This window comes from Oryctolagus cuniculus, chromosome 18, assembly GCF_051225735.1.
Source record: "Oryctolagus cuniculus isolate XC-2025 breed Fujian yellow rabbit chromosome 18, ASM5122573v1, whole genome shotgun sequence".
Classification (NCBI taxonomy): domain Eukaryota; kingdom Metazoa; phylum Chordata; class Mammalia; order Lagomorpha; family Leporidae; genus Oryctolagus; species Oryctolagus cuniculus.
The window spans coordinates 2,200,931-2,227,147 of NC_142884.1; the positions used below are offsets into that span (position 1 = coordinate 2,200,931).

General features: G+C 40.7%; 1 protein-coding gene and 1 long non-coding RNA gene across 10 annotated transcripts in view; both read left to right on the forward strand.

The window, feature by feature from the left end:
• The first annotated feature begins 13 nt into the window (after positions 1 to 13).
• LOC149120689 (uncharacterized) lies at positions 14 to 24,913 on the forward strand. The gene is made up of 4 exons (XR_016225134.1): positions 14 to 151; positions 712 to 767; positions 6,162 to 6,285; positions 24,393 to 24,913. It is a non-coding gene; the product is annotated as an uncharacterized LOC149120689 (long non-coding RNA).
• A 626-nt stretch (positions 24,914 to 25,539) lies between these two features.
• Positions 25,540 to 26,217, forward strand: part of PEG3 (paternally expressed 3) — a 34,005-nt gene continuing 33,327 nt past the window's right edge. For all 9 annotated transcript variants that reach the window (XM_089319914.1, XM_017338528.4, XM_051837179.3 and 6 more), the window contains exon 1: positions 25,540 to 25,736. The gene's annotated coding sequence lies outside the window, so the exon portion shown is untranslated. The remainder of the gene's footprint in view (positions 25,737 to 26,217) is intronic.

A 26,217-nucleotide genomic window follows, 5' to 3' on the forward strand; every position in this document is an offset into this window, starting at 1 on the left:
GTTTCCAGGGGGAGAGCTGGCCAAGTCGGGGGCCGCACGCGCCCCGTGCCGCCACCCCGCACCCACTCCACACCCGTGTTTCCCTGGAGCTTGGCGTTTGAACGATGAGCATCCGCCTGGCTGGGCGAAGGTGTGAGGCTCCAGGCCTTAGGTGAGAACAGCTTCAGTGAGGTGTAACCCCCAGTGTCCAGCCCAGTGTGCTTTAGAGAATGGTGGTGTGCCACCACTACCGCGGTCCACGGGAGAACGCGGTCCACGGGAGAAGGTTTCTGTTACCAACCTCTCCCAGCCCGCTCCCCCCGATGCCCTCGAGCTCATTTGCGGTGGGTTGTGGTTCCCAGCTCCTGGTGGCTGCTGATCCACTTTATAACTAAAGATTTCCCCTTCCCGCACTGTTCGTGAGAAGGGAACCTGTGATTGTGAGACTTGCGCTTAGCGTAACGCTGGTGAGGTTAATCCAGGTTGCAGCGTGTATCAAGAGTCTGGTGCTAACCTCTGTAAAGCGAGATATTTTTGGTTCAGAACGGCTCTGCTGGGAGTTTAGGTGAGTTACTATAGGCACGTCGCTCCCCATCGCTTCCCCCTTAAGTTTTGGCTCAGTTTTTGCCAATTTCTGTTTTCCCTGGATGTAGCTTGTTTAATTAGGACTTGCAGATTTACTAGCTGAAAGTCTGGTAACGATGCTGACTTTGTTTTTCATGTATTTTATAGGTACAATTCTAAGATATTTTTATTTGAGGAGGCAGGATGATGGATTAAAGAAAAAGGTGAGTGCAATTGTGACCCATGGGGCTAGGATATTAACATGTGTTGAGAAGCCCAATTTTTTTATGATTGAAATCAATTTGTGGCACATAATTATTTACTCTGTGGGTGTTGGTCAGAAATCTAAACCCTCCCACAAAGAATTTTTGATGGTTTTATTACTTCATATTTTTCAGGAAATTATGCAGCCTCTTAATATTTTCAGAATTACATTATAGCCTCTAAAGGTGGAAACAAGAGTTAGGAGCCCTGAACTCTTACCAGCTATAGGGCATTGAGCAATTTGTTTAACCTCCCAAGGCCCCAATTTCATCTACAGAATTGGATAACAATGGCACTGCTACCTTTTCTGGTTGTCAGGAGGGTTAAGTAGAAATCTGGCAGCATGGGGAAAGTCCCATAACTGTCAGCTGTTATTATTTTCATTATGCAGAATTCTTTCCAATTAAAACAGCTTAGGGATTGTAAACCTCTATGAACCAGTTAATTAAAATGATCTGGGAAGCTCTCCACTGTTTTCTAAACCTTGGAATATTTTGTGGAACAGAAAAATTATTTGTTCCTTGAAAGTTGAAAGGAAGTTTCCATTCCTACTGTAGTTAATCTTTGAAGCCATTCTTTTTCTTCTTTTTTTGAGGGTGGAGGTACTTGTTTTACTCTCTCCCTCCAGGAAGATTTTAAATTCCAACAAGTGGGAGTCAGCAAACCTTTTCTTTAAAAGGCTAAGTAACAGATATTTCAGGCTTTGTGGGTATGCCTTTGAAATTACACAACTCTGCCCTTGTAATCTGACAGCAGATATGGACAGTATGCAAAAACATGAGTGCGGCTGTGTCCAATAAAACTTCACGAGCATTGAAGTTTGGATTTCATTTGATTTTCTTATTTCATGAAATAGCTTTTTTTAAAAAAAAAAAATTTAACCTTATTTTGATTAAAACATTTTATATGTGGACTGTATAAAGACAGTGGGCTGGCTATCCTGTAGGCTGTAGCTTACTGATTGAAGCATAGAGTTTCATGGTATAGTGACTAGTGTAATTTGGAGTCAGAAAGACTTGGTTTTTCTGATAAATATTAACAGTATATTTCGACAAGGCCACATCACTGTGAGCCTCATGCTCTTCATCTTGTAAACAGACAGTAAATGAATCTACCTCGTTTGGTTGTTAGGTTGTAATACATTGGAATGGTCTTCCACAATGTTGTACCCACCACCACCTCTTTTTTTTTTTTTTTTTTTTTTTTTTTTTTGAGAGAGAGAGAGAGAGAGAGAGAAAATGCTAGAGGGTGGAGCTAGATGGACCTGAGTCTTAATCCTAGCTACTTACTAGCATGTGACTTTGGCCCCGTCATCCAACTTTCCTGTGCCTCCTTTTCCCTATCTTTAAAATAGGAATTATTGGCTGGCGCCGCGGCTCACTAGGTTAATCCTCCGCCTGTGGTGCCAGCACCCCGGGGTTCTAGTCCCGGTTGGGGCGCCGGTTCTGTCCTGGTTGCTCCTGTTCCAGTCCAGCTCTCTGCTGTGACCTGGGAAGGCAGTGGAGGATGGCCCAAGTGCTTGGGCCCTGCACCAGCATGGGAGACCAGGAGGAAGCTCCTGGCTTCGGATCGGTGCAGCGCGCCTGCCATAACGGCCATTTGGAGAGTGAACCAACAGAAGGAAGACATTTTTCTCTCTCTCTCTCACTGTCTAACTGCCTATCCAAAAAAAAAAGGGGGGGGATTATTAATAGCACCTGCCTTAGACTGTAGTTATTTATAAGTGCTTAGAAACATTCCTGGCACGTTTAAGTTCTCAATATTAGCTGTTATTATTTTCAAATGAAAATTCCTGTGCTTTGTTGTTAAGATGAAAGACTTTTGTCTCATATTGCTGAAGTGGTACAATTTATAAAGCATAGTAGTTATTTGTTCCTTGGAAGTGTGAATAATATAACCCATAAGTAGTGAATCAGGCTTAGAGCACATTTTAGGAAAGTATTCTCTTGACATTTGCCAAGCTTTTATTATCTTCCTTCCTTTCAAGAAAGATCCATTTCATTGTGGCTTTCAAATTTAATAGCCTAGAAATGTACTCCAGTGGTGGTTGGGAGCTCAGGCTTATAACTTTGACAGACTTGAATTTGATTCCTAGCTCTGCCACCCATTAGTTTATAACTTAGAGAAAGAAACTAACTTCTCATCTATAAAACCTGGGTAACAATGGCATCTACCTCATACTGTGTTATTATAACTAAACATAATTCACATAAAGTGCTTGATGCCAGGTCTGACCCATTGTAAAATTTAATAAATGATACTTGTTGTTTTTATTATCCTCCAGGGTACTCTCAAAGTGAGACCAATTTGAAATTGAAAGTCACTTTATAGCTTCTTAAATGGGCAGCATTCCCTCTTTTTCTAGGCTTGAAGTGCTGGATATCATTATAGGAATTAATTTGTTCTTAGGAATCTGCCTTCATGAACCTTGTTAGTCATCAGTTTATGTTTTCTCAATAAAGGAGGGCCATGTATTGATTTTCAGGATTTGCATAGGATTGTGTTGGGAGGTAGTCAGCAGTATAAACTGAGATCTAGATTTGAACCGTGGCTTTCTCAGCTAATTAGATTGTGACCTTGAGTAGGTAATGTCCTCTCTGAGCTATAGATTTCTCATCTGTAAAACAAGTATGTTAGTTTCAGTTTCATTAAGTTTGTTGGAAGAATGTACCTAGATACATATTTTTAATAGCAGCTTTTATTTATTTATTTATTTATTTGAAAGAGTTATATATAGAGAGGTCTTCCATCTGCTGATTCACTGCCCACATGGCTGTAATGGCTGGAGCTGAGCTTCTTCTGGGTCTCCCACATGGGTTCAGGGGCCCAAGGACTTGGGCCATACAGGATGCTTTTACTGCAGCCTGGGCTTTAATCTGCTGCACCACAGTGCCAGCCCCAGTGACAGCTTTATCAAGATACAATTCATATTCCATACAATTTACCTATATAAAGAACCCAGTTTGGTAGTGTTCAGTGCTTTAAGAATTGTGCAATCATCAGTGCAATCAATTTTAGAACTTTTTTTAACCTAGAAACCTTTTATTTACAGTATACAAACTTCATACATTTCATCTACACAAATTTAGGAACATAGTGATTCTTCCATTCTACCCTCCCTCCCACCTGCACTTTAAGGTATACAGACTTCAAGCATTTCATATATACAAATTTAGGAACATAGTGATTCTTTCCCACCCTACCCTACCTCCAATCTAGACTCCCATCCTTCATCCTCTTCCCTCTCCTATTCCCATTCTTACTTTTTACTAAGATCGATTTTCAATTAACTTTATACACATAAGATTAACCCTAAGCCAGCGCCGCGGCTCAGTAGGCTAATCCTCCGCCTAGCGGCGCCGGCACACCAGGTTCTAGTCCCGGTTGGGGCGCTGGATTCTGTCCCGGTTGCCCCTCTTCCAGGCCAGCTCTCTGCTGTGGCCAGGGAGTGCAGTGGAGGATGGCCCAAGTACTTGGGCCCTGCACCCCATGGTAGACCAGGAGAAGCACCTGGCTCCTGCCATTGGATCATCGCGGTGCGCCGCCCACAGCGCGCCAGCCGCGGCGGCCATTGGAGGGTGAACCGATGGCAAAAGGAAGACCTTTCTCTCTCTCTCTCTCTCTCTCACTGTCCACTCTGCCTGTCAAAAAAAAAAAAAAAAAAAAAAAAAAGAGTAACCCTACACTAAATAAAGAATTCAACAAATTCTATGAAAAAAAAACTGTAGAATATTTTTATAACTTGAAAAAGACATCATCACTTCCCATTCCCTTTTCCATTTACCCTAGGTAATTAGTAATCTACTTCCTGTAGATTTGCTAATTTTGGACCTTTCATATAAATGGAATCATAATATGTGGACTTTTGTGATTGGCTTCTATCACTTAGTGTGTTTTCAGACTCATGCTGTGGCATGTATTAGTAATTTTATTGTCAAATAATATTGTGTAGATATAACGTCTTATTTATCCATTTGTCAGCTGATGGGCACTTGGGTTTTTCTACTTTTTGGCTATTCTAAGTGATGCTGCTATGGACATTTTCTGTGAACACATGCTTTTCTTTCACCTAGAAGAATTGTTGGTCATGTGGGAACTCTATGTTTAACCTTTTGAAGAACTGGCAAACTTTTCCAAGTGGTGCCCAGATCTTTTTTAAAGCACTTAACCCAGTACCTGGTAAAGTGGGAGCCCCATACAGGATAGCTATTCTTGTAACAGATTTTCATTGTAGGAAATATGTTCTTAAAAGCCACTCTTCTAATTTAGTTCCATGAATTGGCACATTTTCTGCCTTTTTTCAGTGCCCTGAAACAGTTTGCTAGACTTGGAATAATTTATTCCTTTATTCAAAGGAAGGACACTTCCAATCAAACTGTGGTTTCAAGTAATTTTTTCCTTCCTGATAACTGATGCATTTCTTTAAGGTTTTCCAGCTTATCAGCATAGAATTATATAGCATAGTGGTTGAATAGTGTGACCTCTGGAGTCACTTACTAGGTATGCGACTCTGAGCTTCAGTTTCCTTACATATGAAATAGAAGGTGTAAGGACGCCTGTCTCATAGATGTTATGAGGATGAGTTGCAAATACATATAATGCTTGATGGAGTATCCAGCATACAAGAAGTTCTCAATAAATATTAGTTTGTATGTCTTGGAGCCTGAAGGGTACAAGGTCATTAAAATGTACTGGAAGGCTTTAACACATGGAGATTCTCTGGAAGAAGACTTTTTTCCCAGTCTTTTTTTTTTTTTTTTTTTTTTTTTTTTTTTTTTTTTTTACCTATTCCTTTAGTAGTCACTTTTGATCATTTTTATTTTCCTTCAAAATGTTACTTTTCATTAAAATTTTCATATGTATCAGTCTAAAATCACATGTTTGCTGTAACATTTAATATGGAATATATTTGTATGGCTCATAATTCAAAAGGTATATTTGTGTGAGAATTTCCTCCCTACTTTTCATCTCCCAGCCTGAGTTTCCCTCCATATAGATAACCAGCATCTCTAGTTTTGTGAACACCTTCAAAAGTCCATGTACATTGAAGCAAATATATATATATAATACATATTTAATAAATGAAGCATGCTATGTTCTCTGTTTAACACCTTGGGTTTTTTTATTTAACAACATAACTTGGAGATAATTCCTTAAGAGCCTTTGCATTTTTTTATGGTTGTGGAATTTTCTATTACCTGTTACATGCCATAACTTAGTCAGTCCTGTCTTTAAGAACATTTTGGCCATTGTTAGTATTTGAAAAATCTATATCTCTTTATCTCCAAATGTTTTCCTTCTTTCTGATTTATATTTCTTTTTATCTCAATGATTGTCATGTTTCCCCCATTTAGGTTTACCTTTTGGTGGATCTTTAACCAGATAAGAATGCATTTGGTCTCCTGGCCTGATGAGCTGTATTGTGGGAGCCAGATTACTTCTCTTTATCATTCTAGTCATGTCCTGTGATGTTGACAGGTGAGTATGAGTGGAAGCCATGCCATTTTACAGGGTCTCCGGGTAAGATTTGAGCGCTGGTCTTATCTAGAGGAATTATTGTAGTGTGCTGGAGGTTGTTATTATCAGAGATCTCCAGTCCTTAAAAGGCCCTGCAGAATCTGACTTGTCTTTATTTCTCTAGATTTTATCTTATACCTCCCTATATTTTAGCTATACAGGTCTCTGTATTCCTTTCTATCTTCATAACCTTTATGCACACTGTTAACTAGGTATAGAATGCTTTTCCTCTTAACTGGGACAGGACAAGCTCTCTGGTGTATGCTTATAGCACAGTGTATTTTTCATCACATTTACAGCTTATGACTTCATGGTTTTGTTTCTTTGCTTCAACAGTGGACAATAAGCTCCAGGAAGGCAGACTAGGTCATTTCCTTTGTTTATCATTGTATTCCTATCTGTATGTAACTGATACTTCATACCTGTTTATTGAATAGCTGAATAAATGAATGTCTACCATTTTCTCAGTTCAATATTAAAGCTCTCTGGCTAGTAAAACAGTTTAAGGGGAAAAAATGGATGAATAACCCTAGATTTTCTAAATAAAGTACAGTACTTTGGTTAGCATGTTATAACTTGCCTTCTGAATGTTAGAAAGGGTACCCTGTGCCCTGTTGGACAGGGGCATGTGAGCTCAACTTTGGGGAAGTAAGCCTTCTTGGCATGGTACAGGAACTCTTATACTTTTGAACCTAAATACTGTCTGTTAGACTTGATTTGTTTTCCTTTTATAACATCTGATTCATGCCAGGGTGATTCTTTGCTTATTTTAATCTGGTATTAATTACTTTTGGGAATGATTTGGATTATTTTATATCTTTTAATATTTGGATTTAAGAACAAACTTTGTGAAAGAATTGGTTGCCAAATTATTTAGCATTGTCCTGAAACTCCTTGAAAGGGTTAAAAAATACAAGTAAATTTCTTATTAAGGAAAATCTGTTAGATTTGCATTACTGAGAAACTATATGGAAATTAGTATGTGAAGATATTTACCTACCCAGTCCTGAATGTATACACAAGAGTCCTAAATACTGAAGAACTGTTTCCTTTACTGATTTTGTAAATTAGTTATTTATTTTGATCTGACTATGTATGGAACAAACCTATGTGTGGACTTGGAGAGCCCTAACAGAGACCTCTTCAGGATCCTCAAATGTTTTACATAGCCCAAGAGCTGTTGATTTTATGCATTTTCCTGGCACAAACTTGCATCTGAAGACTCACTAAACACTTCCATCTACCCAATTGTCCAAACCAGAAGTATGGGAATAATTTCTGATGCCCTTTTTTTTGTCTGACATACACAAATCAACAGAAAGAATTGTCTATTTTGCCTTCAAAGTATATTTTTTATTCACTTCTCCCTATCTCCCTTGCTGCCATGCTAGCTCAGCATCCTGTCACTTATTGCCTAGACAGCTGCCTCACCATAATCTTTAAAATTTATTTGTCAACTTATATATTGAGTGTCTCTTTCCAGATAGATTGAAACTCTGAAGACATATTTATTAAATAAATCAATTTATTGAAAAAAATGCCTGAATAAGCATTTATTGAGAGACTTCTATGTATTAAGCTTTCTGCTAGGCTTTTGAGATAGTAGTAGTAACAAAAAACTTCCATCCATACCCACCTAAATAGATTAGTCTATTACTGATCTGTTATAGATTAGTGATTCTCAAACTGGTTTCAAGATTCATTCATACTCTTGAAAATGTTTGAAGACGCCAAAGAATTTTTGCTTATGTATCTTCTATCTATCTGTCCATTCATCCATCCATCCATCCAGATGATCTTTGACTTATGATTTGACAACAGTTTTTCAACTTGATGGTGCAAAAGTAATATACATTCAATAGAAACTATAAATGTTGATTTTCCCCCCTGGTTTAATGATATGCAGAACTGTACTGTCTCACTGTGCTCAGCAGTGAGTCACAACTCAGTCAGCCATGCATTCACACAACCAGTAATCTAGAGTGTACTGTGTTGCTAAATCACAGTAGATTAGATGTATTAAATGTACTTTAATTCAAGTTTTAAAAACTTTTTATTGTTTATTTGAAAGGCAGAGATTGTCCCATCTCCTGGTTTACTCCCCAAGTGGCCATACAGCCAGCCTGCACATGACCAAAGCTAGCAGCCATGAACTCAACCTGGGACTCTCATGTAAATGGCAGGAACCCAACTACTTGAGCCATCGCTTGTTGCTTCCCAGTATGGTCATTAGCAGGATGCTAGAAATGGGAGTGGAACTAGGACTCAATCCCAGGCATTCTGATAATGGGATACAGGTATCCTAAGTAGTGTCATAACTGCTGTACCATCTATACACCTTAAATGCATTTTTTCACTTAAGATATTTCAACTTTGTTTTATCTGGACATAACCCCATTGTAAGTCAAGAAGCATCTCTAATTTTAGAAATTTGGAGCTGGTGTTGTGGCGTAGCAGGTAAATCTACTGCCTGTGATGCCAAAGTCCCATATGGGCACCGGTTTGTATCCTGGCTGCTCCACTTCCAGTCCAGCCCCCTGCTAATGTGCCTTTGAAAGCAGCAGATATCCCAAATGCTTGGCCCTCCACCCATATGGGAGGCCAGAAGGAGCTCCTGGCTCCTAGCTTCAGCCCTCCAACCATAGATGTTGCAGCCATCTGGGGGAGTGAACCAATGGATGGAAGATCTCTCTCTCTCTGCTGCTTCCTCTCTCTCTGTAATTCTGACTTCCAAATAAATAAATCTTTAAAAAAATTAAAAAGTTATGGGACTTCAGTACTCTACTTTTAACAATGGATAGATTATCCAGACAGCAAACCCAATAAGGAAAGTGTAAACTTGCCGGTGCCGCGGCTCAATAGGCTAATCCTCCACCTTGTGGCGCCGGCACACCGGGTTCTAGTCCCGGTCAGGGCGCCGGATTCTGTCCCGGTTGCCCCTCTTCCAGGCCAGCTCTCTGCTGTGGCCAGGGAAGTGCAGTGGAGGATGGCCCAAGTCCTTGGGCCCTGCACCCCATGGGAGATCAGGAGAAGCACCTGGCTCCTGGCTTCGGATCAGTGCGGTGCGCCGGCCGCAGCGGCCATTGGAGGGTGAACCAACGGCAAAAGGAAGACCTTTCTCTCTGTCTCTCTCTCTCACTGTCCACTCTGCCTGTCAAAAAACAAAAAACAAAAACAAAAAACAAACAAACAAAAAAAAACTCTGCCTTTCAAATAAATAAATAAATCTGGAAAGTGTAAACTTGAATAATACTATAAACCAAATGGACCTAACATACATACAGGGAACAATCCCTTCTAACAAAAGCAGATTATACATTGTTTTCAAGCACATATGGAACATTCTCCAGGACTGAGCATATGTTAGGCTACAACAAAAGGCTTAAGCTTAAGAAGATTGAAATCATATCAAGTGTCTTTTTCTTATATGATATGAAACTGGAAATCCATAATGAGGAAAATTGGAAAATTCAGAAATATGTGGAAGTTTAAACCATATACTCCTGAACAACCAAGGATCAAAAAAGAAATCAAGGGGCCAGCATTGTGGTGTAGCAGATAAGGTCACCGCCTGCAGTGCCAGCATCCCATGTGAGTGCCAGTTTGAGACCTAGCTGCTCCACTTTCTGATCCAGCTCTCTGCTATGGTCTGGGAAAGCAGTGGAAGATGCCCCAAGTCTGTGGGCTCCTGCACACACGTGAGAAGAACCATAGGAAGCTCCTGGCTCCTGGCTTCGGATCAGTGCAGCTCCGGCTGTTGTGGCTAATTGGGGAGTGACCCAGCAAACAGAGGATCTACCCCTTCCTCTGTCTCTCCCTCTGTCTCTGTCTCTGTGTGTGTGTGTGTGTGTGTCTGCCTCTCTCTCTGTGTAACTCTGACTTTCAAATAAATAAATAGATCTTAAAAAAAGAAAAATAGATCTCAAGACTGGAGTTACGGTGTAGTAGGTAAGGCCACTGCCTGTAAAACTGGCATCACATATGGGAGGTGCTGGTTTGTATCACAGGTGCTCCAGTGCTGATCCAGGTCCTTGCTAATGGCCTCAGAAAGGCAGAAGAAGATGGCCCAAGTTTTTGGGACCCTGCCACACATGTGGTAGACCTGGAAAAACTCTTGGCTTAGCCTGGCCCAGTCCTGGCTATTGCAGACATTTGGGGAGTGAAGTAGTAGATGGGTCTTTCTGTTTCTCCCCTTCTCTCTGTAACTTTGACTTCCAAACAAATAAATAAATCCTTAGAAAAAGACAAATTGATATCAAATCACCTAACTTTTACACTTACAGAAACTAGAAAAGAACAATCTAAGCCTAAAGTCAGTAGAAAAAAGTAAGTAATAAAGATCAGAGCAGAAATAAATTATACAGAGGCAGAACAATGGAAAAGATCAGTAAAACTAAGATCACAAGCAATATTCAGTTTTTAAATGATAAGAAACTTTTAGCTAGACCAAGATAAAGAGGAAATTCAAATGAAATTATGAATGAGAGGAGACATTACTAATAACTGCAGACATACAAGGGATCATAAGAGACTACTATAAACATATATATACCAACAAGAAGAAATTCCTGAAACACAAAGACTGAATCATGAAGAAATAGACTGAGCAGATGAACAATGAGTAAGGAGACTAAACTCATAATCAAAAACCTCCTATCAGGCCAGCACCGCGGCTCACTAGGCTAATCCTCCGCCTACGGCGCACACCCCGGGTTCTAGTCACGGTTGGGTGCCGGATTCTGTCCCAGTTGCTCCTCTTTCAGTCCAGCTCTCTGCTGTGGCCCGGGAGTGCACTGGAGGATGGCCCAGGTCCTTAGGCCCTGTACCCGCATGGGAGACCAGAAGGAAGCACCTGGCTCCTGGCTTTGGATCGGCACAGCACGCTGGCTGCAATGCGCCGATCATAGCAGTCACTTAGGGGGTGAACCAACGGAAAAAGGAAGACCTTTCTCTCTGTGTCTCTCTCTCTCACTGTCTAACTCTCTCTCACTGTCAAAAAAAAAAAAATTTTAAAAAAACCTATCAAAGAAAAGCCCAGGACATGGTGGCTTCACTGGTGAATTCTATGAAATGTTTAAGGAAGAATTGATGCCCACCTATATAAAATTCTTCCAAAATTTGAAGAGCAGGGAACATTTTCAAACTCCATTTACAAGGCCAGCATTACCCTGCTTCTAAAGCCAGACAAGGACACTACAACCAGTAATCCTGATAAACAAATGCAAGAATCCTACCTACAACACTACCAACCAGTAATCCTGATAAACAAATGCAAAAATCCTCAACAGAATTCTAGCAAACCAAATTCAGCAGCACATTAAAAAGGATCACATACCATGATCAAGTGATTTCTATTACTGGAATGCAAAGATAGTTTAACATAGACAAATCCATGAAAGTGATATACCATATTAACAGGATGAAGGATAAAAATTGAATTATCATTTCAGTAGATACAGAAAAAGCATTTGAAGAATTCAAGATCCTTTTATGATAAAAACTATCAACAAACTAGGTACAGAAGGAATACATCTTTTTTAAAAATATATTTATTTATTTATTTGAAAGAGTTAGAGAGGCAGAGATAAAGATCTTCCATCTACTGGTTCACTCCCTAAATGATTGCAATGGCTGGAAGTGGGCCAGACTTAAGCCAGGAGCCAGGAGCTTCTTCCAGGTCTCCCACATGGGTGGCAGGGGCTCAAGAACTTGGGCCATCCTCTGCTGCTTTCCAAGACACTTTAGTAGTGGGCTGAATGTGACCTCCCAACTGGAACTGCTGCCGCCTGCTGGGAGTGCCTGGTGGCCTGGCCCAGTTCACAGTGCTGCTGGCGTGAAGGCTAGTGCCTCCAGAACACCACCTGGACCTGGGAGCACAGAGGAGGCTGCTGCCACCTGGCTTTCTTTACCCCAACTTTCTGATGCTTTTTCTTCTCTATCCCCCACCCCAGTTTTTGCTTGGGAGCTCTTGCTTGTCTGTCTCCTGTTGCTCTAGGGCAGAAGCTGGCCTGGGGGGTCACGCCTCTCTTCAGTGGCCACTGTTAGACGAAGGACCCAGACCTACTGGCTGACTTGCTGCCTCCTGTCACTCGACTCTCAGGTGGGGTGGTGACGTCTGCACTGGTTGTAATAACAGATTGGAAGTGAAGCAGCTGAAACTCAAACTGCATTACTGTAGCTTTACCTGCTACACCACAACACTGGCCCCCAGAGGAATGCATCTTGAAAGAATAGAGGACATACATGACAAGTCCACAGCTAACAACATATTCAATGATTAAAAATCTGAAAGCTGGGACTGGTGTTGTGGCATAGTGGGTAAAGCAACCGCCTGCAGTGCTGGCATTCCATATAGGTGCCAGTTCAAGCCTCAGCTGTTCTTCTTCCAATCCAGCTCTCTGCTATGGTAAAGCAGTGGAAAATGGCCTAAGTGCTTGGGCCCCTGCACCTGTGTGGAAGACCTGGAAGAAGCTCCTAGCTTTTCAGATCACCACAGCTCCAGCCATTGTGGCCATCTGGGCAATGAACCAGCAGATGGAAGACATATTCTCTGTCTGTCTGTCTGTCTCTCCCCCTCTCTCCCTCCCCCTCTCTCCCTCCCCCCACCCCCTCCCCTTCACCCCCTTCCATTCCTCCCTCCACCTCTGCCTCTCTCTAACTCTGCCTTTCAATAAATAAATCTTTTTTAAAAAAAATAAAAGCTTTCCCACTAAGAAAATAAGAATGTCCACTCTTGCCACTTCTACTCAATATAGCCCTGGAAATCCTAGTCAAGTAATTAGGGAAAAAAAGGGGAGGAGGGAATAAATTTGGAACAGAAGTAAAATTCTCTCTGCAGATGACATGATCTTATATATACTAATTCATAAATTGTTTATTAGTATAAACTTTCAGTGAAAGTGCAGAGTACAAGATCAACACATAATCAGTAGTGTTCCTATATACTACCCATGAGCTATCCAGAAAAGAAGACAACAATCCCATTTACAGTGCTGTATTTTAAAATATGGAGGAGGAGGCCAGTGCTGTGGTGCAGAGGGTTAAAGCCCCAGCCTGCAGTGCCAGCATCCCATTTGGGCATCGGTTCAAATCCCAGTTGTTCCACTTTTTTTTTTTTCATTTTTTAAAGAATTTGTTTGAAAGGCAGAGGCGGGGTGGGAGGGAGGTCTTCCATCCACTGGTTCACTCCCCAATTAGCTGGCTTTGGATTGGAGCTGTGCCGATCCAAAGCCAGGAGCCAGGGGCTTCTTCCATGTCTCCCATGCAGGTGCAGCGGCCCAAGGACTTGGGCCATCTTCTGCTGCTTTCCCAGTCCATAGCAGAGAGCTGGATCAGAAATGGAGCAGCTGGGACTCAAACTGCCAAAGCACTGGCCTCTGTTCCACTTCCAATCCAGCTCCCTGTTAATGTACCTGGGAAAGTAGCAGAGGATGGCCCAAGTGTTTGGTTCCCTGCACCCATGTGAGAGACCTAGAAGAAGCTACTGGTTTTGGATCAGCTTAGTTTTGGCCATTGCAATCATTTGGGGAGTGAACCAGTGGATGGAAGACCTCTCTCTCTGTCTCTCTCTCTCTCTCTCTCTCTCTCTCTCTCTCTGTAACTTTGTCTTTCAAATAAATAAAATAAACCTTTAAAAAGTATGGAGGAATCAGTTTTTCTAATGAGGTGAAAGATCTGTACACTGAAAACTGCAAGATGTTGGTGAAAGAAATGGACACAAAAATAAATGGAAAGATGCCTTGTGTTCATGGATTGGAAGAATTAATATTGCTAAAATGCCCTTACTATACAGAGCAATCCACAGTTTGATTTCAGATTCCTTGTCAGAATTCAAATGAAATTTTTTTTCACAGAAATAGAAAAAACTCATAAAATTCATAAGGAATCGCAAAAAACTCCAATACCCAAAGCAATATTGAATGCAAAAAAAAAAAAAAGGCAGCAGTTGGCCGGCGCCGCGGCTCACTAGGCTAATCCTCCGCCTAGCGGCGCCAGCACATCAGGTTCTAGTCCCAGTTGGGGCGCCGGATTTTGTCCCGGGTGCCCCTCTTCCAGGCCAGCTCTCTGCTGTGGCCAGGGAGTGCAGTGGAGGATGGCCCAGGTGCTTGAGCCCTGCACCCTATGGAAGACCAGGAAAAAGCACCTGGCTCCTGGCTCCTGCCATCGGATCAGCGCAGTGTGCCGGCCGCAGCGCGCTGGCCGCGGCGGCCATTGGAGGGTGAACCAATGGCAAAGGAAGACCTTTCTCTCTGTCTCTCTCTCTCACTGTCCACTCTGCCTGTCAAAAAAAAAAAACCAGCAGCAGTAACAATGGAAACATCATGCTATCTGATCTCAAAACCTACAAAGCTATAGTAATCAAAAAAGTATGCCACTGGCATAGAAACAGGTATTGGAGGTACAGAGAACCAAGAAGCAAATCCACACATTTATGGTCAGTTGCTGAAAGCACACAATAGAGAATGGACAAGTTCCTCAATAAATGGTGTTGTGAAAACTAGAAAGCCACACGCAGAAGAATGAAACTGGACCTTTATATGGTACCATACACAAAAAATTAATGTATTAAAGATTTAAATATAGAAGCTGGGGGGCCGGTGCCATGGTGCAGTAGATTAATCCTCTGCCTGTGGCACCGGTTCTAGTCCTGACTGCTCCACTTCTGGTCCAGCTCTGCTATGGCGTGGGAAAGCAGTAGAAGATGGCCCAAGTGCTTGGGCCTCTGCACCACATGGCAGACCCGGAAGAAGCTCCTGGCTCTTGGCTTCGGATTGGTGCAGCTCCAACTGTTGCAGCCATTTTGGGAGTGAACCACCAGAAGGAAGACCTCTCTCTCTCCCTTTCACTGTCTGTAACTCTACCTCAAAATAAATTTAAAAATCTTTTAAAAAATAAATAAATATAGGAGCTGGAATTTTGGCCCAGCTAGTTGAGCTGCTACCTATGATGCCAACATCCCATATGAGTGCGGGTTGAAGTCCCAGCTGCTCTAGTTCCGATCCAGTTCCCTGCTAATGTGTGTGGGAAAGCAGTGAAAAGATGGCCCAAGTACTTGGCCCCTGCCACCCATGTGGGAGACCAAAGTGGAATTCCTGGGTCCTGGTTTCAGCCTACCCCAGCCCTGACTGTTGTAGGCACTGGGGAGTGAACCAACGTATGGAAGATCTCTAACTCTGCCTTTCAAATAAATAAATCTTTAAAAATAAAAAAGCCTTAAAACTAAGACCTAAACTGTAAAACTACTGTAGAAAACATGACACAGAGCTCCCATTTGATAATACTCATGTAAGATTTGTATATGGAGTATGCTTCCAGGATAAAGTGAAGACAGTTAAAATCACTAGATGTGTAGGGAAGAGAAGTTCAGAGAGGGAGTAAAAAGAAACTTTTTTTAAGAAATTATTTTATTCATTTGCAAGGCAGAAAAAGAGAAAAAACACAAATATGCTATTTCACTCTCCAAATGCTCACAATGACTGATGTTAGATCAATCCAGAGCCAGGAGCTGGAACTCAATCCCATCTCCCATATGGGTGGCAGGGACCTGCTTCTAGGATGCACATTAGCAGGAAGCTAGAATTAGGAATGGAGCCAGAACTGGAAGCCAATCCTCTGATATGGATTCTTTTTTTTTTTTTCAAAGATTTATTTATTTATTTGAAAGGCAGAGTTACGGAGAGGCAGAGGCAGAGAGAGAAGTCTTCCATCTGCTGGTTCACTCCCCAAATGGCTGCAACAGCCAGAGCTGAGCTGATCCAAAGCCAGGGGACTCTTCTGGGTCTTCCACTCAGGTGCAGGGACCCAAGGATTTGGGCCATCTTCCAGTGCTTTCTCAGGCGACAGCAGAGAGGTGGATCAGAAGAGGAGTAGCCGGAACTAGAAGCAGCACCCACATGGGATGCTGGCACTGCAGGCAGAGGATTAAACTGCCACAGTGCTGGTCCCCTGATATGGATTTCTAACCATGAGGCCAAATGCCCACCCCTGGAAAAACAGTTCCTGTTTTCCACTGGGAAGTTATTTTTTGTGTAATCTCAGAAGCACAGGTAACTGAGCAAAAGTAAACATTAAATGAATATACCTCTGTACAGTAAAGAAATCAACACAGTGAAGTAACAACCTATGAAACAGTAGAAAATACTTGGAAACTATACATTTGGTAAGGGATTAATATCCAGAATACATAGTGAATTCAAATAACTCAATAGCAAGAAAACCCAATTTAAAAAGTACAGAGAACCTGAAAAGAGAATTTTCAGAAGATGATACACAAATGGTTAACAGTTATATGAAGAAATACTCAACATCACAAATCATCAGGAAAACATAGATTAGAATCATAGCAAGGTATTATCTCACACCGCCTAGAATGGCTGTTACCAAGAAAAAAAATACCTAAGTTTGTGGTGAGCATTTGGCCTGACAGTTATAATGCCCACATCCCATAGTGAAGTGCCTGATCTCTCCTATCCTCTCTCCCCTTCCCCCTTCAAATAACTAAACAAAAAATTTTAAAAATTTAAGATGACTGTTGGCAAGGATGTGGAGAAAGAGGAATTCTTGTACACTGTTGACAGGAATGTACACTAGTACAACTATTAATGGAAAACAGGATGGAAGTTCACAATGTGTACACATCCAGAATATCACAACATACCATAAATATATACAGTTTTTATTTGTCAGTTATAGCTTAATAAAAAGTGAAGTAATTAGAAATACATATTTATTAATTTAAAATGATAATATACTAAATGTTGATAATAAACATTTCTAATGAAAGATGGTTTAATTTTCAAAACAAAATATTATTGTGAAGAGTTACACTATTTTACATTTCTGTAAATCTCTAGCATCTGACTGAATAGGAAACAGCTGGATTCTTCTGTAGTTCAACACTTAATCTGTCATGATATCACACTCCTGTAGCCTTAGGAAAGCTCCACTTTTATACTTGGAAAACAAGGGCTACTTTTGTAAACAATTTAGAAGATAACACATTAGATTGAGATGATGTTATGAGTTTATAAGTTCATGCATCAAACTAGACTTTTAATTTAAACTTGCAATGATGGAGATATTTAACAGGTCTATATGGATCAAAAATTGAACCAAAAAACCCCACAAGGATATGTGTAGTTGAAGATATAAACCCACTGGAAATAGGTAAAGGTAGTTACCAATTTTGAATTTTGTTGGGTAGTGGGCTTATGAGGTCTAGAAGCATCCCTGCATACTGCAGTGCCAGAGTCCCAGATCATTGTGTCAGATGGGTTGGGGAAGGACTCTCCTGACATGAAAGGAAACTGAAAAAAATGATGGTTACTCAGGGCTCCAGCTTACATTATGTGTGGTGCTAGAGAGCAGAAACAGACCCTCGCAGAGAGTACCTAGGCTAGGCTCTAATCTTGCTGGGTAACTTAATGTACCCCTTTGTCACATGACACAGAGCCCCCATTTGATAATAGTCATATAAGATTTCTATCTGGACTATGCTTTTAGGAATAAAGTGAAGACAGTTAAAAAATCGCTGGATGTGGAGGAAAGAGTAGTTCAGAGAGGAAGTAACAAGATAACCCGTGGGAAAAACATGTAGAAACATAACTTGAGAAGCACTGAGTTAAACTTAGGGAATCTTACAGTAAAGAAGACCACAAAGTCACCAATGAGGACATGAATTTACTCCCTACAAAATGCGGTTCAGATCAGTTTTAGTGTGACTTTAAGATTCTTGAAGAGATTGGGGCTGGAATTGTGGCATAGTGGGTAAAGCCACAACCTATCATCAGCATCCCATTAAGGGTGCCAGTTCACGTCCCTGCTGTTCCACTTCCAATCTAACTCCTAATGGTCTGAGAAAACCAGCGGAAAATGACCCAAGTGTGTAGGCTCCTGCCACCTACATGGGATGCCTGGAGGAGACTGCTGGCTCCTAACTTTGGCCTGGCACAGCGCTGGCCATTGCAACCATCTGGGGAGTGGACCAGTGGATGGAAGATCTCTTTCTCTCTGTCCCTGTCTCTGCCTCTCTGTACCTCTGAATTTCAAGAATAAATTAAAAAAAAAAAAAAAGGATTCTTGAAGAGATAGAGCATAGTATCCAGAAAGTGTTCATATATTTGAGAAAGGTACCAATTAGAAACCTTAGAACTGAAAAAAATAATGAATGGACTTCAAAAATGTCCTGGGAAAATGGAATTCAAATGGTAAGTTTATTTTGGTGCAAAAACATTTTGAAATCCATACATGGTTTTTTCATAATATGCAATTTCCATTAATTTTTTTAAAAAATTAGAGTGTACACTAACATTCACTAGTTTACTTCTCAAATGTCTCCAACACCTGGGGCTGGACTAGGCTAAAGCTGGGAGCTTAGAACTAACTCATTCTGCGACTACACGGAGATGACAGAGGTTCAACTACCTGAACCATGATCTCATGCCTCCCAGTGCACATAAATGGGAAGCGGGAATTGGAGAAGAACCAGAATTTAAATATAGGTACTCTGGGGACCAATGCCCTGGTGCAGTAGGTTAATCCTCTGCCTGCGCTGCCAGCATCCCATATGAGCACCAGTTCTAGTTTCGGCTGTTCCTCTTCCAATCCAGCTCTCTGCTGTGGACTGGGAAGGCAGTAGAAGATGGCCCAAGTCCTTGGGCCCCTGCACCTGCATGGGAGACTGGGAAGAAGCCCCTGGCTACTGGCTACGGATTGGCACAGCTTTGGCCTTTGTGGCCATTTGGGGAGTGAACCAATAGAAGGAAGACCTTTCTCTCTGTCTCTCCCTCTCAATGTCTGTAACTCTACTTCTCAAATAAATAAATAAAATCCTTAAAAATATATAAATAAATCTAGGTACTCTGATATGGGATGCAGGTATCTCAACTAGTGTCTAAACCATCAGGCCAAACAGCCACCTCTATGATTGTTTTGAAGTCCACCCATAGGCATGAATATCAGGAGCTTTTTTTTCTTTCTTTTTTTTTTTTTTTTTTTGCACCAAAATAAGATTTTTTAATTGTCAAAGAAATTTTTAAAGTTACCTTGTATAGCCATTTTAATTAAAACATCTAGGAAAAAGTTGCAGGTGCAGTTTAAAAAAAAAGGAGTTACTTAGAAAACAGCACAGAAAAGTATAGAAAGTAAGAGAAATGGAAGAAAAATTAAGAGGGGCCAGCATACTGTAATAGGCTTAGAAGAAGAGAATAAACGTGAAATGACATAAAAACTATGCTAAAAGATATTTTGGCCAAGGATTCTCCAGAATACAAGAAAGATTTTCACTGGTCACAATCCTGAGCATGATAAACATCTATACATAATATCTATTCTAAAAGCCACAGAGAGAAAAACCAAGGTTAGAAAGGAACATTATACTCACAGCGGACTTCATTGACAGTGTTAGAAGACAATAATATTTAAATAAGATAAGGATAACCTTTGATTCGATTCTATATGTGACTAAACTGTCATTCAAATACAAATAGATAGACTACCATACTGAAAGACTTACTTAAGGGTTAATATTAACAAAGAAAAAAATGAACCTGGAGGGAAGAGTGAGATTTTAGAAGAATGAATAAATTTTCAATATCAGTGAATATAATTAATAATTGACTGTTTTAATGGATTTTTGGGTTAAAATAGGCACAACAAAAATTCTAAATGACAATAAGGAAAGTGGGAGTAGGAAACTCAGTGAATTGCTAAGCTGTGCCAGGATCTTTGTACTACTATTTTATATTCTGTTTAAAGAAAAATACTTGTTTATTAATTAAGAAAGATAGACAACAAAGTACTGAAATACAATTGGAAACTTTGAAATAGGCTGAGAGAATAAAAGGAACTAGAGAAAACTTGATCAACTCAGTAGAAAGCAGGAAAGGAGAAAATGAAAAAAAGATACATTAAACAAAGAAATGGGCTAGTATCAGTAATTTAAAATACAAACAGCTCAACTCCTCTGTGCTATTTAATAGGAAATCTAGACTGGTTTACATCTGAAAACATTTCCTTGAAGTATATGTGAGGTCTTAAAAAAAGTTCATGGAAAATACTTATGAAAAAACTATCCATGAATTTAAAATTTTTGCACCAAAGTAAACTTAATTCCATTTTCCATGAACTTTTTGAAGTATCCTCATAAAAAGCAAAAACTAAATGAATTATAAGTAGTGCATAAAACTGTAAGAGTATTGGGATATTTTATTATGACTATTTAGAATAGATAGATCAGGCAGACAAAAAAATTGGTAAGAAAACTATAAAAACAATGAATAGAAATCAATGCTAATAATTAGAGAAAACGCATTCATTTCTCACACACTGAACTATTTCCTACTGTCACAAAGGAAGTTTTAACTATAATACAGTTAACTTAGACATCTATACTCAAAAATGGTTTTTAAAAGAAATCAGATCCCCAAATACTTTCTAATATCACTAATGGAAACAAAACATAGAAACAAATAACAGTGAAGTATAAGGAATATGGTTCCAGTGGCACTAGGAAAGAACTTTAAAGTCTTAAATACATGTGTTAAAAATTAAGGAAGATTAAAAATTAATGAGTTAAATGTGCAACTCAAGAAACTAGGGTAAGAAACTGAAATAAGTAGGAAGGAAATAAAAGTTAATTAGAATAGAAGAAATATGGGCAACAAAATCAAAAGTCACTTTGTAAAAAAAATTGTCAAAAGCTTTAGCAAAACTGATGACAAAAGCAAGAATAGATTAGTAGTAAAAAATGGAACACAATTCTCAATGGAGAAAAAATAATAAATGGTTGGAGAATATAAGCAGTGAGATTTTATAAAGCTAGTATAACCTTGATGTTGAAAGTAGACAAGGTATGAACTTAGATGTAAAAAACAAAAGTAAACTATAACCCAGAAGTATGTAGCTGCATATGTATAAATCAGAGCCTCATAATCAGGACCAAGTGTGGGGCTTAGCCATGTAAACGTGTTTTAGCATCAGAAAATCTGTCTAAATTCATCACATTGTCAGATGACATGAAATAATAAAAATAATTTTACCAGGAGATGTGAGAAAAACATTGTATGCAATTAAGCTTATTCATGATAATTTTTTTTTCAAAACTGGGACTTAAGAGAATTTCCTTAGTCCCGTTAAAAATACTAATACTACAAAAAAAGCCTGCAGTGAACATTTTTACTTGATGGTAAAGATAATATCCCCTTTCAAATCTACAACAAAACTTGTTCTATATCACCGCAGAGGTCCTTGCCGTGCCTTATCATAATGAAGTGAGGTGTGATTCTCAATGAAAATTTTTTTAAACAGTCGTTAGTGAAGATCTTAACATTCTAAGAATCTAGGAAACTTTGTAGACTTTTAAAACAAACAGGAGAGGTCAGAAAGTACATTGGATCCCCCTCCCCCCCTACAAAAAATGTGAAAAGCAATAGCAGATATTTTCAAAACCCAAGTTAAGTCATGAGAAAATACCAGAATAATCAGAATTGAGGAAAGTTCTATAACATACTTAACGAGTATGTCTCAAACTGCCAATGTCATGAAAAACAAGGATTACTGAGAAGCTGTTACAGCCTGGGAGAGTATAGGGAGAGATAATCGCTAGAAGTAATGTGGTGTTCTGGATGTGTTCCTGAACACAAGGAAGACATTAATGGTAAAATGAGTGAAATCCAAATAAAGTGTGTAATTTAATTAATAGGTTTTTTTTTTGCTAATACTAATTTCTTTTTGACAATGGACCAAGGTTATGTTAATATCAAGGGAAATTGTGTAATATCTTTATAAATTTCCTGTAAATCTGAAAATATTAAAAATAACCAACTATACAATTAATGGGGAAAAAATTTTTAAAGTCAAATAGGACCTTTATAGGGAAAAAAAAAAAAACCCACAACTGGTAGCCATAAGAGACAATAAATAATAGTGACATAGATCATGGTCAAAGACTGGAGGCTTTGATGCCATAACATTTTCAGTTTTCTCTAGATTATTCTTTAAATTTAATAAAATGTTAGTTGAAATTTTGGTAGGATATTCGATCAAACTCCACAGGCTAATTCTACAAGTCATTTAAAGCTAGAGGGCTAAGAATGTTAGAGTTTTGTACAAAGGCAGTTGGTCTTCCAAATATCTGGATATTATAAAGCTATATCAATTAATATGCTGTGTTAATACACAGAGATACAATAAATGGGCCAGTTGAACAAAGTAAATAGTTCAAGAACAGGTCCACTCTATTCAGAAACATATAATGTCAGGGGAAATATTAGATCCCTGCCACAACTTGTGCACAAAAAAAAAAAAAGGAATGAAAATTTAAGGTTATTGTAATGTCTTTATGACTTCAGTGTGGAGAAGGACTTCATTAAGCATGAAAATCAGAAATCTGAGAAAGACTGACAAACTTTGCATCACCAATATTTAACATTCCTCTAAGACGAGATAATGATGGCTCTTCTAACTTTGTTTATGGTAGATATTTCAGAGTAAGTTTTGTGACTGAGGTCGGGGCAAGAGGTTACTCAAGTTGAAAAATGTCTTACTTGCCTTTGCAGATTGCCTCAATGCTGTGCAGAAAATATCAGAAGGGGGAGTTTGGAGTAGAAGAAGGTTATCTCGGGAAAATACTGGTGGTTAGGATTACTGTGGACAGGGAAAACATGGTGCAGTTTTGAGGTGCATCTGTTGGATATAGTCAGAAGGACTTGCTGGTGAATTGCCTGTGAAGAAAAAAGGAGCAAGAACAACTGGGATTTTTGGCTATAGCAACTGGTGCTGTTTACAGAATGGGAAAGGGAGAAATTACTATTTGTTTTAAATGTTCTGAGTGGCCTGTTACACATCCAAGTAGAGCAGTCAGCTTTTAAGTAGACAACTGAATATGTGAGACTGGGCTTCTGTGGGGAGTTTTGTGGCAGAGGATTGAAATTTGGGAACCACTGGCATGTATGTTGCATTTAAGCCATGTAACTAGGTAAGGAGGTGAGGCCACCACCCGGGAAGTGGATATTAATAGAGAAGACTAATGACTGAGTTCTGAGGCCAGACCCTCCAGCATTTACAGGTTTAGTGAAGAAAAAGACAACTGTGACAGGGAAGAGGCCGCTGATGTAGGGGGAAAACCAGGACTCTGTAGTGGCACCAAAAATACGAGAAAATATCATGGATTTTGTTTGTTATTGCTGTCTGCTTTAATGAGGATGTTAAATGTTACTATGAGATTAAAAACAAATTTCCTAGCTTCATCGGAATTGCTAAATTTGTTAAGCAATTTCAAGGGAAGGGACATAAGCCTGCCTATATGGCATCTAATAGGCAGAAGATGTGAGTAAGGACTTTGAATTGGTGCGAGTGGACCCCGGAGGAGGAGGGTTCCCTGCTGAGAAAAGGTGCTCAGGGGAGCAGCCCAGGAACAAAAGTATCTGATGGAAATGAATGATCCAGAATCCAGAAGTCGGCATTATAAAGAACTTTGGGGAAAATGGGGATGGGGTCTCTAAAACAGGTTAAAATCACTGCAGACATTAGGATCCCCTGGGGAGCTCCAAAATAAATATCGCTGTTGGATCCTGGGCTTCTACATTGTTTCACGGCTCCCAGCTGAGCCTGATGAATAGCCAGATTTGAAAATCCTTGACCTCTAAGTAGTACCACATTGACTTTTAGTGGTGCTGTTGGGGAGCTTGGTTTGAAGGCACATTTTCACAGCAAGTACAGGGTTTTCATTCATATTTTGTTTCTGTGGCATTGCTGGATGAGAAGAGATGTTGCAACTTCTCAATGCAGCAGTTAACCACTGTTAACTCCTTAAGTATAAATGCAAAATTTCATATTGGGTTTTATATTCTGTGTGTTCTTAGGTAAATTCCTTTTTTGTAATTAATGATATCTGAAGAATTTTTCCTTTAACATTAAAAACATAAAGCTTTTTTTATTGGCCACATAAAATTCTGCAACATACCAGAAAATAATTTATTTTCTGCATAGTGTATTTTTGATGATAAAAATTATGTTCTGGGAATATCCCTGTGATAATCTCTTGCACATCTCCATTTCCTTTGTTTCAGTTCCTTGAAAGTGGAATAGTTGGATCAAAAAGGGTACACTTGTGAACTTTTAATTCATTGATTTTACTACCAAAGAAGAAATACATATTTCTGCCAAGGAAATTCACAGTATGGATTGGAGAAGGGAAAAGAATCTTCTACTCTCATTCCTAACCCCTTTCCACTAGAGGTAACCAGTTAACTATTTTTTGCCTACTTCTGGAAATTTTATCTGCATTTGTGTTTATTCTTAACCAACAAATAAATGAGAAAACACTTACCAGTTCATTTCTACAAACTTCAGCACTAAATCTACTGAGACATCATCCTTAATAGTTCCATACAGCTCTACCTCATGATTTTCCCAGGTTACATAGGATTTCCTTATGTCAGAGCCAGGATCATTTATTGACATGTTATTCATCTCCCAATTTCTTGCATTTTTACTAAGTGACACGGCAGTGCAATCAGCCACTGAAAGGTCTTTGTGGAAGGCACGCTGGTGGACAACAGCGCGGGAAGGTGCTGAACTCCCCGCTCCCGTGAACCACATTTACCTGGTATTTGGGATTTGCATTTCTTTAAGCAAGGAAAGATCGTGATTTTTCCTTTGTAAGTCTGCTGGTCATTTGGGTTTTCTTGCGAGTTGCCAGTTTCCTGCCCTTTGCCCATTTTTCTCTGGCTTGATTTGGTCTTTATCTTGTTGGCTTCCAAGAACTCTTCATTTGGTAAGGAAATTAGTCCGGTGTCTCTCATGGGTCCCAAGCAGTAAAGACATCTCCGCTTGTCGTTCATCTTTAGACCTCAGTGTAAATGTTTTTGCTTGTCGGGTTTTCATTTTTTTTTTTTTTCATTTAGAGAAATGTATACTTTTGTCTCTTTTCTTTTTCTTCACCGGTTTTGCGTTTGGGCATCGTTAGTGGGCTTTGCTCCGTCTTACCCCCATGTCTTTGTTTGGGGGCTACTCCCCACCAAGCCCACCCCCCTTTTCCAGACCCTGCTTCGGGGCCCCTGGCGTCCACTTGGTTGACGTCAATCCCGTGCCTTCGCGCCAAGCCATCGCCACGGCAACGTTAGTGTGATTGGCATGGCATGGGGGCGTGGCTGCGGGGGCCTGTGGAGGGCGGCATGGTCACTGATTGGCCCGTGCGGAAGCCCCGCCTCTGCAGAGGATTCCTGACAAGGAGGCGGTGGGCTGCGCCCGGTGCAGACGCCTGGGAGCGGCAGGAGGACTGAGGGTCGGGAGGAGCTGGCGATGTGCACCCTTGGCTGGTGGCGCCGCTGAGCGCCAGTGCCGTGCGGGCGCGCTAGACAGCTGCGCGTGGAGCCGGGGCGTGCGGTGCGCGTGGTACGTGGTGCGGTGAGGTGAGTCACCCGCCCGGTGCCAGTTCACACCTCCGGCCGCCGTGCGTGGGTGTCAGCCGTGGGCGCCCCGCGGCATGACGGAGCTGAGGGTGGTGCCGGGGGGCGTTGGCACCATTGTGCCCCTGTTGCCGAGGGGCCAGTCCGTGGGTATGGCCGTACGGCAAGGCTCGTGGCGCCTTCTTGGGGGTCCTGGGCAAGGGTCGGCTGCAGGTTGCCGCAGCGGCGCCATCTTGCGTGGCGGGATCTCGTGGGGGGCTTTCCACACGATCTTGCATGGTTTGGGGCGGCGGGGGGCGGAGCAGGGACCTCCGCAGTGGCGGGCTTGGGGCATGGGGCCCCATCTCGGGCGAATGTGCCATGGGTGGACACCAGGTCGCCATCGCTGACGTCCACGGGTGGGGTCGAACTCGGGGCTGTCGCAGCTCCTGGGCTGCGCTGGTCGCCCGCGCCCCGCAGGGTCTCCGACTGGCTTCGGCGGGCC